General features: G+C 40.6%; 1 protein-coding gene across 3 annotated transcripts in view; it reads left to right on the top strand.

Annotated features, from left to right (window-relative positions):
- The window catches only part of LOC132401544 (dihydropyrimidine dehydrogenase [NADP(+)]-like), an 889454-nt gene that overhangs the window by 30089 nt on the left and 845591 nt on the right, over nucleotides 1–13774 (top strand). The gene's annotated exons all lie outside the window — the stretch shown is intronic.

Below are 13774 nucleotides of genomic sequence, written 5' to 3'. Positions count from 1 at the left end.
TTTTCAAACCTTTCAGTTTTGCAAGAACCTTCTCTCTAGTTATTGCAACTTCACACACTTATTATCCCATGACAACTGAAACTTCTACCATACTGTTAGTGTCTTCCACCATGAACCCTGATACAGAAAGCTTATTCAGTTCATCTGCTATTTTCTTGTTCTGTATTAGTAACTCTCCAGCATAATTTTCCTGTGGTCCAATATCCACTCTCATCTCTCTATTATACTTTATGTATCTGAAGAAACTTTTGGCATCTTCTATAATAGTATTGGCTGGCTTGCTTTCGTATTCTATCTTTACCTTCTTAATGACTTTCTTAGTTGCCTTTTGTTGGTTTTTAGAAGCTTCCCAATCCACTAACGTCCCACTATTTTTTGCTCTATTCTTTCCCCTCTCTTTAACTTATTAGCCACAGTCATGTCATCTTTTCTATAGAATACTACATACAGACAGACATACTTTATTGATCCTGAAGTAAATTGGGTTTCGTTACAGCCGCACCAACCAAGAATAGTGAAGAAATGTAGCAATATAAAACCATAAATAATTAAATAATGATAAGTTAATCATGCCAAGTGGAAATAAGTCCAGTACCAGCCTGTTGGCTCAGGGTGTCTGACACTCCGAGGGAGGAGTTGTAAAGTTTGATGGCCATGGGTAGGAATGACTTCCTCTGATGCTCAGTGTTACTTCTTCTTTGGAATGTATATGTCCTGTGCCTTCCGTATTGCTTCCTGAAATTCCAGCCCATTGCTGTTCTGCCATAATACCTGTTCTTTTTCCAATCAATTCTGGCCAACTCATCTGTCATGCCTCTGTAATTCCCTTTACTCCACAATAGTACTGATACATCTGACTTTAGACTCACCTTCTCAAATTTCAGGGTAAATGTGATCATATTATGATTACTTACCCCTAAAGGTTCTTTTACCTTAAGCTCTCCAATCAATTCTGGTTCATTACAGAACACCCAATCCAGAATAGCTGATCCTCTAGTGGGCTCAGCCATGAGCTGCTCTAACAAGCCATCTTGTAGGCACTCTAGAGATTTCCCCTCTTGTAATCCAGCATCAATGTGACTTTCCCAATCTATCTGCATATTGAAGTCCTGTAAGACGATTGTAACATTGCCCTTTTGGCATTGCCCTTTGTAATTTGTAGGCCACATCCTTACTGTTCTTTGGGTGTCTTCCAACTCCGATCAGGGTCTTTTAACACTTGTAGTTACTTAGCTCTGTCTACAATGAGTCAATACCTTCCGACCCTATGTTACCTCTTTGTAATGATTTGATTTTGTTTTTTTTACCAATTGTTCAACGACAACCCTTCTGCCTTGCTGCCTGTCCTTTTGATACAATGTGTATCCATGACATTAAGCTCCCAGCTATAATCTTCTTGCAGCCATGATTCAGTGATGCCTACAACATCATACTTACCAATCTGCACCCATGCTGCAAGTTCATCCACCTTATTCCAGGTACTGTGTATAACAAGTATAACACCTTCAGTCCTGTATTCACCCTTTTTAATTTTGTCTGCTTTTTACATTGCAATTTTACCCTATCAAAAACCTCTCCTCACTACACATTGCCTCTGTTTGTAAACCAGCTACCACATCTTCAGCACTATTATTTGCCTTTCCTACCATACTTGTATTGAAATATACGCAGCTCAGGACACTAGTTACACCATGCTCAAGTTTTTGATTCCTATTTTTGTCTGAAGTCTTGCCAACATCTGCCACCACAACCTCTCCACTAACTGTTCTGGCAAACTGGTTACCATCCCCCTGCAACTCTATTTTAAACCCCACCATGCAGCATTAACAAACTTTTCCTCTAGGATATTAGACCCCCTCCAGATCAGGCACATATTATCCCTTCTGTACAGGTCCCAACATCCCGAGAAGAGAGCCCAGCCGAATGATCCAAATATCTTATACCCTCCCTCCTACACCAACTCCACAGCCATGTATTAAACTGTATAATCTTCTTAGTTTTATAACCATATAACAATCACAGCACGGAAACAGGCCATCTTGGCCCTCCTAGTCCGTGCTGAACCCTTAATCTCACCTAGTCCCATCTACCCGCACTCAGCCCATAACCCTCCACTCCTTTCCTGTCCATATACCTATCCAATTTTACCTTAAATGACACAACTGAACTGGCCTCTACTACTTAAACAGGAAGCTCATTCCACACAGCTATCACTCTTTGAGTAAAGAAATACCCCCTCGTGTTTCCCTTAAACTTCTGCCCCCTAACTCTCAAATCATGTCCTCTAATTTGAATCTCCCCTACTCTCAATGGAAACAGCCTGTTCACGTCAACTCTATCTATCCCTCTCAAAATTTTAAATACCTCGATCAAATCCCCCCTCAACCTTCTACGCTCCAATGAATAGAGACCTAACTTGTTCAACCTTTCTCTGTAACTTAATTGCTGAAACCCTAGTAAATCGTCTCTGCACTCTCTCTAATTTATTGATATCTTTCCTATAATTCGGTGACCAGAACTGCACACAATATTCCAAATTTGGCCTTACCAATGCCTTGTACAACTTTAGCATTACATCCCAACTTCTGTACTCAATGCTTTGATTTATAAAGGCCAGCGTTCCAAAAGCCCTCTTCACCACCCTATCTACATGAGACTCCACTTTCAGGGAACTATGCACAGTTATTCCTAGATCTCTCTGTTCCTCTGCATTCCTCAATGCCCTACCATTTACACTGTATGTTCTATTTGGATTATTCCTGCCAAAATGTAGAACCTCACACTTCTCAGCATTAAACTCCATCTGCCAACGTTCAGCCCATTCTTCTAACTGGCATAAATCTCCCTGCAAGCTTTGAAAATCCACCTCATTATCCACAACACCTCCTACCTTAGTATCATCGGCATACTTACTAATCCAATTTACCACCCCATCATCCAGATCATTTATGTATATTACAAACAACATTGGGCCCAAAACAGATCCCTGAGGCACCCCGCTAGTCACCGGCCTCCATCCCGATAAACAATTATCCACCACTACTCTCTGGCATCTCCCATCTAGCCACTGTTGAATCCTTTTTATTACTCCAGCATTAATACCTAATGACTGAACCTTCTTAACTAACCTTCCATGTGGAACTTTGTCAAAGGCTTTGCTGAAGTCCATATAGACTACATCCACTGCCTTACCCTCGTCAACATTCCTCGTAACTTCTTCAAAAAATTCAATAAGGTTTGTCAAACATGACCTTCCACACACAAATCCATGCTGGCTACTCCTAATCAGATCCCGTCTATCCAGTTAAATACTATCTCTAAGAATACTTTCCATTAATTTACCCACCACTGATGTCAAACTGACAGGTCTATAATTGCTAGGCTTCCTTCTAGAACCCTTTTTAAACAATGGAACCACATGAGCAATACGCCAATCCTCCGGCACAATCCCCATTTCTAATGACATATTAAAGATCTCCGTCAGAGCTCCTGCTATTTCTACACAAACTTCCCTCAAGGTCCTGGGGAATATCCTGTCAGGACCTGGAGATTTATCCACTTTTAAATTTCTTAAAAGCGCCAGTATCTCCACCTCTTTAATTGTCATAGGTTCCATAACTTCCTTACTTGTTTCCCACACCTTAGACAATTCAATATCCTTCTCCTTAGTGAATACCGAAGAGAAGAAATCATTCAAAATCTCTCCCATCTCCTTCGGTTCCACACATAGCTGACCACTCTGATTCTCTAAGGGGCCAATTTTATCCCTCACTATCCTCTTGCTTTTAATATAACTGTAGAAACCTTTCGGATTTACTTTCACCTTATTTGCCAAACCAACCTTGTATCTTCTTTTAGCTTTTCTAATCTCTTTCTTAAGATTCCTTTTACATTCTTTATATTCCTCAAGCAATTCCTTTACTCCATGCTGCCTATATCTATTGTAGACATCCCTCTTTTTCTGAACCAAATTTCTAATATCCCTTGAAAACCATGGTGCTCTCAAACCTTTAACCTTTCCTTTCACCCTAACAGGAACATAAAGATTCTGTACCCTCATAATTTCACCCTTAAATGACCTCCATTTCTCTATTACATCCTTCCCATAAAACAACTTGACCCAATCCACTCTCTCTAAATCCCTTCGCATCCCCTCAAAGTTATCCTTTCTCCAATCAAAAATCTGAACTCTAGGTCCAGTCCTGCCCTTCTCCATAATTATATTGAAGCTAATGCTATTGTGATTACTGGACCCGAAGTGCTCCCCAACACATACATCTGTCAGCTGACCTATTGCATTCCCTAGCAGGAGATCCAACACTGCCCCATATCTAGTCGGTACTTCTATGTATTGTTGCAAAAAACTATCCTGCACACATTTCACAAACTCTAAACCATCCAGCCCTTTTACAGAATGAGCTTCCCAGTCTACGTGTGGAAAATTAAAATCTCCCACAATCACCACCTTGTGTTTACTACAAATATCTGCTATCTCCTTACACATTTGCTCTTCCAACTCACGCGCCCCATTAGGTGGCCTATAATACACTCCTATCAGTGTTACTGCACCTTTCCCATTCTTCAATTCCACCCAAATGGTTTCCCTAGAGGAGCTCTCTAATCTATCCTTCCAAAGCACTGCCATAAGATTTTCTCGGACAAGCAATGCAACACCTCCTCCTCTGGCCCCTCCTACTCTATCACACCTGAAGCAACTAAATCCAGGAATATTTAGTTGCCAATCACACCCTTCCTGCAACCATGTTTCACTAATAGCTACAACATCATAATTCCAGGTATCAGTCCACGCTTTAAGCTTATCCACCTTTCTTACAATGCTCCCAGCATTAAAATAGATACATTTAGATAGTTCTAGCCTCACTGGCATGTGGCTCAGGTAGCAATCCTGAGATCACAACCTTGGAAGTCCTGCCCTTCAACTTAGCACCTAACTCCCTGAAATCCCTATGCAGAACCTCATGACTCATCGTACCCACGTCATTGGTACCTATGTAGACCTCAACCTCTGGGTTAAGAATGTTGAGCAATACATTTGGCACCCAGGAGGCAACTTTCCATCTGGGAATCTCATTCTCAACCAAAGAACCACCTGTCCATTCCCCTGACTAATGAATCCCCTATCTCCACAGCATGTCTCTTCTCCCTTTTTCTGTTCTGAGCCACAGAGCCAGACTCGGTGCCAAAGACCTGACACTGTGACTTTCCTCTGTTTGGTCATTTACCCCCTCCCCCCAGACACCATCCAAAGTGATATGCCTGTTGTTGAGGGGGATGGTCACAGGGGTTCTCTGCACTGGCTCTTTAACCCCCTTCCTCTTCCTGACTGCCACCCAGTTTCCTGTGTCCTATACTTTGAGTGCAACTGCCCTTCTATATGTCCTATCTATCACCCCCTCAACCTTCTAAATGATCCGGATTTCGTTCAGTTCCAGCTCCACTCCTTAACCTGGTTTGTTAGAAGCTGCAGCTGGATGCATTTCTCGCAGCTGAAATCGTCAGGTACCCTGCCTTCCCCACATTCTGCAAGAGGAGCATTTTACTGTCCTGCTTGTCATCCCTACTGTCCTAGCTGAGAAGAAATAAAGAAGAGAAGGAAAAAACTTGAGCTTTTCTTTGCTTTTTCTGACTAGAGCCTCGAAGAGCTAAAGCTTCAAGATCACCACTGACGCCATCCACCCGGAGGATGGCTGTTGTGCTTGACCACGTCTTCCTTTAATTTGCTCTTGCTTATCAATCCCAAGTGCCAGTTAGGTGCTGGTTAAAGCTTTTTTTGCAGTGATGAACTGTTGCTGCTATTTATCCTTGGGCAGTGGACCTGATTGAAGTCCTTTCCTCTCAAAGCTTCTGATGTCCGGATTGGCCACTGGTCATAAGCCTACCATTTGTAGAAAAAGTTGTTAGTATGCTAGCCCAGGGTTGTTACCCACATGAAAAATGTGTTGCTTCTTTTCTACTTTTCCCTCTGTATTCTATAACACAGAAATCATGGATACAGGAGAAGTCAGATTCACAAGCTCTTGATTTCTTTATCTGCTCCTGGGACCAAATTTTCTCATATCTTTCAATAATAAAGATGAAAGTCCTATTTGCCTTCCTAATTGATGCAGAACCTGTAGGTCTGCTGTTCAGCCGAGGGGTTGGGTATTTTTCACACCTGCCTGCTAGGCTTTATGTTAGCCATTAATGGGGGGAATCAACCATGGCCTCATTCATTTGACTACCCTTCATTAAAACGTTGAGTTAAATAAAGTAGTTCTGCTTTGTTTATTTCACTGTAGTTAACAACAGAGTCAATTTCAAGATATTTGTGATTTTTAATTTTTTTTCCAAAATGCATTTTACTCATTTTAATTGTATGTTTTTCAACTGATGCCAAACATCAGTCATTTTGGAGGTATTGGAAAGCAGAACCAAGCATCAGAGTGATCTGTGCATGTCCTGAGGCCAGGTTGCTATATGGCTGTTTGACCATGGTGGTGATGCCTTGATGCTGCTGAGAGAATTGCAGCTGAAAATCTTCGGCAAAGGGACAAGTATTGGGTTGAAACCAAGTATAAGTTCAGTCCCAATGAGATCTGACCCAGTGGCTTCCAAAAGCAACACCATAGAACTTTATTTTTACCTCTTCTTTCTCTTAGCCATGTATTTAATGACTGGAAATTTAACTCCCCGTCTCTAAATTTGCTTTTACTCATCAATGTTCCACTTGTAATGACGCATCCTTCAACATGATTAGAATATCGTCACTTGCCTTATTTCCTTCATTGTGCAATGACCAGTTTACTCTTTGCAAAAACTTGCCATGGAAGCATTGTCAAAATCAAAATGTATGAGGTTGAATCAGGCCAAAACTGATCCTGCTAGATACCTTGCTACACCAAAATCTTGTCAAAGTCAAATGAACAATTGATTATGCTTGGGTTGGATCTAGTTTTCTTCAGAGACTCCACATAAACTCAAGTATCACACACAAATCTTGTGTTACAATAGTCTTATTTCTGTTCTTACTGAAAATATCAAAGTAAAATACCTGAGATACTGGAGCATGAACAGAAATGCTCTTTGCAGGTCAGACAGCATCTCAGAATTAATGTTTCAAGTCATTAGCATTTTGTTAGAACTCTAATGAAAGTTCATCAACTAAACATTACCTTCCACACATGCTGTTTAATTTGTTGAGCGAAAACACGTGCATATTAATGGTTATTTTCTGCAGACAATGCATATAACCATATAACAATCACAGCACGGAAACAGGCCATCTCGGCCCTCCTAGTCCGTGCCGAACTCTTAATCTCACCTAGTCCCACCTACCCGCACTCAGCCCATAACCCTCCACTCCTTTCCTGTCCATATACCTATCCAATTTTACCTTAAATGACACAACTGAACTGGCCTCTACTACTTCTACAGGAAGCTCATTCCACACAGCTATCACTCTCTGAGTAAAGAAATACCCCGTTGTATTTCCCTTAAACTTTTGCCCCCTAACTCTCAAATCATGTCCTCTCATTTGAATCTCCCCTACTCTCAATGGAAACAGCCTATTCACGTCAACTCTATCTATCCCTCTCAAAATTTTAAATACCTCGATCAAATTCCCCCCTCAACCTTCTACGCTCCAATGAATAGAGACCTAACTTGTTCAACCTTTCTCTGTAACTTAAGTGCTGAAACCCAGGTAACATCCTAGTAAATCATCTCTGCACTCTCTCTAATTTATTGATATCTTTCCTATAATTCGGTGACCAGAACTGTACACAATATTCTAAATTTGGCCTTACAAATGCCTTGTACAATTTCAACATTACATCCCAACTTCTGTCCTCCATGCTCTGATTTATAAAGGCCAGTGTTCCAAAAGCCTTCTTCACCACCCTATCTACATGAGACTCCACCTTCAGGGAACTATGCACTGTTATTCCTAGATCTCTCTGTTCCACTGCATTCCTCAGTGCCCTACCATTTACCCTGTATGTTCTATTTGGATTATTCCTGCCAAAATGTAGAACCTCACACTTCTCAGCATTAAACTCCATCTGCCAACTTTCAGCCCATTCTTCTAACCGGCATAAATCTCCCTGCAAGCTTTGAAAACCAAGCTCATTATCCACAACACCTCCTACCTTAGTATCATCAGCATACTTACTGATCCAATTTACCACCCCATCATCCAGATCATTTATGTATATTACAAACAACATTGGGCCCAAAACAGATCCCTGAGGCACCCCGCTAGTCACCGGCCTCCATCCCGATAAACAATTATCCACCACTACTCTCTGGCAACTCCCATCTGGCCACTGTTGAATCCATTTTATTACTCCAGCATTAATACCTAACGACTGAACCTTCTTAACTAACCTTCCATGTGGAACTTTGTCAAAGGCTTTGCTGAAGTCCATATAGACTACATCCACTGCCTTACCCTCGTCAACATTCCTCGTAACTTCTTCAAAAAATTCAATAAGGTTTGTCAAACATGACCTTCCACGCACAAATCCATGCTGGCTACTCCTAATTATCTGTCTATCCAGATAATTATTAATACTATCTCTAAGAATACCTTCCATTAATTTACCCACCACTGATGTCAAACTGACAGGTCTATAATTGCTAGGCTTACTTCTAGAACCCTTTTTAAACAATGGAACCACATGAGCTATACATCAATGTTTTATAGTAATACAACTCTTCTTCATCAGTGGCCATCTAATCTATTGTGTGGTTACCTTCTGCTGGTCTGAATTTTCCTTTCTCAGAAGAATCAAAAGCAACATAATTATCATTGACATATATCAGGAAATTTTTTTTCTGCAGTGGCAATACAGGACAAAGCATACAAAATTACTATAGGTTACAATAAGAAATACAAAGATAAATTAATATTCCAAAGGGGCAGAATAGAGAGGTCGTATTCATGGATTCACAGATCATTCGGGTTTCAAGTTGAGGGGGAGAAAGCTGTTCTAAAACATTAAGAATGAGTCTTCAGTCTTCTGTACTTCGTCCCTGATGGTAGAAATGAGAAGAGAGCTTGTTCTAGATAGTGTAACTCCATAATGATGGATGACACTTCCTTGAAGCACTGCCTTTCAAAGATGTCTTTAATGGCGGGGATGCTAGTGTCAAAATGGTTCTGGCTGAGTTAATAGCCCTCTGATGCTTTTTCAGATCCTGTGTGTTGGAGCCTCCAAACCAGACAGTGGTGGGTCCAGTCAGAATGCTCTCCACAAAGTATATCTGTAGAAATATCCTGGAGTCTTTGGTGACTTACCAGAGCTGCTTAAAATCCTAATAGCCACTGTGGTGCCTTCTTCATGATTGCATCCATATGTTGGGCTGAGTATTGATTCTTTGATGCCTAGGAACTTGATTCTGCTCACCCTTTCCACTGCTGACCCTTTGAGGATAGGTATGTGTTCTTCTGAATTCCCTTTCTGAAGTTCACAGTCAATTCCTTTGTCTCAATGATTAATTAACTTGGTCTTGGCAAGGTTGTTGCTACAGTACCATTCATTCATTTGATCTGCTTCACTGCTGTATGCCTCCTCATCACTGTCTTCAAATACTGCTTGGCTTTACTCTTTCCTCCCTTCATTCAATACCTTTCCCTCTTGTGTCTTTTCCTCCTTCTTTCTACTACATTCATCCTAGTTTCCTAATCCTCTCCTCTCCACTTAACCTACCACCTTGCTTTATAATGTTGCTTTTTTGTTGCTTTGCTCTCTAACTCCAGGTCTGTTTGACAAAATTTATGTCCATCATTTGGATTTGAATGTCCATACACAATTGTCAGGTTTGCTGATGATGTTAAATTAGTTCAAATTCAAGTTTAATTATCATTTAGCCACACATGTATACAGCTAAATGAAACCTTGATCCTTGGGGACCAAGGTGCAAATCTCAGTACACTTAGTCACACATAGTACAAAGCATATAGCTGCAATAGCACATATAGTCAAGAATAATATAAGCACAAGTCTCTGACTGATGTGGTCTGAAGACTGATGGAGGAAGGGATTTTGACCTGGAGCCCCGCTTCTGCATGCACAAACATATAGCAATTCCTCATCTCACTCTGAGTCATCCACAGGTGAGGTCTACCCAGCTTGCCTTCCAGGGAGCGAACACTAGAGAGCAGCACAAATGGGAGAGCTGGTCTGCAGGGGCCAGCCCCCAGTTAACCACTGATTCCATTGTGGCTGCTGCGTCTCTGTTCTCTCCCACACTGCCTCTGGTGCCTCCTCCCCGGGTGGCTGTAGCAGGTGACGCTGTGTCCTGGTACCCTGGTCTGCGCATCACGCTATGCAGCTCCCACACTGTTGTTTTCTCCAGTGAACTGGACTTGCAATATTTTGTATCACCAATTTCCAATGGGGTCTTGTGATCACAAGATAAATATTTAAGACAAACGTTTATACCATTTGTTTGCCTGCTGTTACCAAGTATGCTGGCATCTTACCAAAGGTCACTGTAGGGTCTTGTTTGTGAAATAGAGTGCGTGTAATTTCAAAGAGATCTTGATTAGCTGGCAGATGAGCTAAGGAATGGCAAATGTATTTCTATTTGCTTAAGTATTGGATGATGCATTTTGGACAGTCAAACCAGGGTAGGATCTATACAGTGAATGGCATGGCACTGACAGGTGTTGTGGAACAGAGAGACCTGTAAATACAAGTGTACAGTTCACTAAAAGTGTCTGCATAAGTAGACAGGGTGGTGAAGAAGCAATTTAGCAAAGTTCAAAGTAAATCTATTATCAAAGTACATAGATGTCACCATGGACAATGCAGAGCCTGGCCATCATTAGTTAGAGCAACAAATTTAAGAGTAAGAACATTATGTTGCAGTTATACAAGTCATTGGTGTGATCAAACTTGGAGTATTGTATACAGTTTTGTTTACCCTGTTTTAGGAAAGACATTATCAAGCTGTAGAGTGTGCAACAAAGATTTATAATGACGTTGCCTGGATTAGAGGGCCTGAGTTTTTGGAAGAGATTGGCTGGGTCTGTATTCCTTAGAGTGCATGATAATAAACAATGAAAAAAGTTCATAAAATCATGAGGGGTATGGATCAAAGTGGATGGTCATACTCTTGTGCCGAGGGTTAGGGAGTATAAAATTAGAGTTTATAGATACAAGGTAAGAGGAGAGAGATTTAAAAGAAACTTGAGAGGTAAGTTCCTTACACAGAGGATAGTGAATTCTTGGATTGAGCTGCCGGAGGAACTGGCCGAGGCAGGTATAATTTCAACATTTAACAGGCATTAAAGTAGGTGTATGCGGGCAGGTGGCAGAAGGGGCATGGAAGGGTATCGACAGAACTCGGACAACTGAGACTAGTACAGAGAATGAACTGGTTGGCAGGCAGGACCTGTATTAATCCATGACTCTGACAAATTTAAGTGACTGTAATCAGTCATATGCATTGCCTCCAAAGTTGAAAAGAATGCATGAATTTAATTCTCCACTTCCCTGTAGAAATTAACTGCCTTTCACCTTTTGTTCCTGCTTCATCATGTGGGTGAGATTAAGAGGTTGTTATAAGGTCAATATAAGTATGCATTCAATGTTCCACTAATCTGTTGCAAAGCAAATGAGGTGTAATGTTGCAGCTCCACGTTGAAGAGTTTTGTTTTAAGATGCTTTCAGTTGGGTGTGTACTCTCAAAAAACATATAAAGTGTGGGTGAGTGTATGTTTGCAACACACCTTTTTTATTTTTTTCCCTCCTCACTTCTTTTTGAGGATGGACCCAATAAAAGCCTGACAGTGTAAAATGGTGGAACAAATACTGAAAATAAAACTTGGTCCTGAAGAGGAGGAGGATCAAATATTATCTTTATTTATCACATGTGAATACAGTGAAATGCTTCATTTGTGTCAAAGCAAGATATTATTGATTGTGCTGAGCATCCCCTCAAGTGTCGTCATGCTTTCAGTACCAGCAGTATGCTCACAACTCACTAACTCTGACTGTACGTCTTTAGAATGTGGGAGGAAATCGGAGCAAGTGGAGGAAACCCATGGGATCACAGGGAGAATGTACTAACTCCTTACAGACTGCGGCAGGATCCAAACCCTGATTTTACAGCTGGTGCTGTAAATATATTCTGCTAACTGCTGTTATAGCTCAGTATTTATGGAACTTCAAATGTTTTGGAGTCCTTAAGCTCTTGTCCCAGCTTGCCTGCTGTTGAAACTTTGTTCCATTGCATTGCTACCTCCGATGATTTCAATGCATGTCTTGCTACTCAACATTGTTCTAGAATGCTTAATGTTATTTGAAACTCTTCTGGCCACGTTCTAACTTGCACCAGATCCCACTTGCCGATTGTTCCTGTTCTTGCAGGCCATTCTTGGCTCATGGTTAAACAGTGCCTTGATCTTAAAATTGCTGCATTTGTTTTCAGATTCACTCCATCGTCTTGACATCATTATCACAGAAATTATATTCTTCTGTGTTTACAATGCCCAAAGATATTTGCTCTGAAAAATGCCTATGCTCACTTCTCTTGGGACAGTACTGTGCAAAACTCTTGGGCACATATACAGCTAGGGTACCTTTTGTACAGTACTGTAATTGTTTAAAATAGGCTGTTATCAGGAACCAGAAGTAAGAGTACTTAGCTTTAATTATTATGTATTATTTGGTGACTGAGAAGACACAATGTGCAGTACTGTGCAAATGTCTTAGCAACCCAGCTATACATGTACTGTACCTAAGACTCTTGCACAGTAACTTCCTATCCATCAGTCTCCCTTTTTTGCTTTCTACTTCCTTCACCTTGCACTGATCTTAAATCTGACAAACCTCCCAAATAACTTCTAGCTTGCTCACACTCCTGTGAAGTATTTTGCTACCTTGTGCAAAAGTATGCATCGTCCATGTAGGTATAATTATTTTTTCTCATTTTAAAACTTCATGTTCCTTTTAAAAAGGTTCAAAGTTTATATTAAAGTTTATTTTAGATCAATAAGGTCAATGGAGATGAAATTACCTCCACTTCATGAGAAATAATTTGAAACTTTAGTTGGGGACTTGAGGATGCTTGTGGATTGATGAAGAATTATGGGCAGAATCACACACTCACTCGTAATTATCCTGTGGCATGTTTTCTAACGTTCCTGGAGTGGTGCTTAATCTCCTCCACTCTCAGCCTGCATGGATGCTATCATCATGCAAGGGGTGGAAATATGTTGTGCAATCTATCATCCAATATGATACAATGGCTAAGATACCTGACAGATTAATTGAATTCTCATATATATTCAGTGCCTCAATTGCAGCAAGTCTGTCCATTCTCAATCTGAATAGATATTGTCAGCGTCAGGAGTTTTATTTATGGACTATTTTTAGTGACAAATATCAAAATGCAACTTGTGAAGGTTGTATTAATGGGTCTAATTCCAGTACTACTTTGGAGATTTTGTGTCTGTTTATTTGTCATGACGTTATTCTGTGCAGGTCAAAGGAAAGTGAAGAGAGGGAGACTGGGCCTAATTGGATTGTTCCTTTGGAATCTGCTATGAACTCAAAAGGCTGAATGGCCTTTTCTGTGTCATAAGAATTTGCTGAGGGCTATAATCCTTTGAAACCTCAGGTACTTTAAGCCACTGTAGATGAATAAAAATGTTTGTATAGGGAATTTAAATTTACCATAATAAAGCGTGGTTTGATTTTTGTTTTCATTTCTAAAACATGTTAGTTTATGTCCATTTTCAGCTGTACAGTACAGGGGAATACAT

The sequence above is a fragment of the Hypanus sabinus genome, chromosome 11, assembly GCF_030144855.1.
Source record: "Hypanus sabinus isolate sHypSab1 chromosome 11, sHypSab1.hap1, whole genome shotgun sequence".
NCBI classification, from domain to species: Eukaryota; Metazoa; Chordata; class Chondrichthyes; order Myliobatiformes; family Dasyatidae; genus Hypanus; species Hypanus sabinus.
Note: the sequence above shows the minus strand (reverse complement) of the source record. Positions and strands in the feature narration are given on the sequence as shown.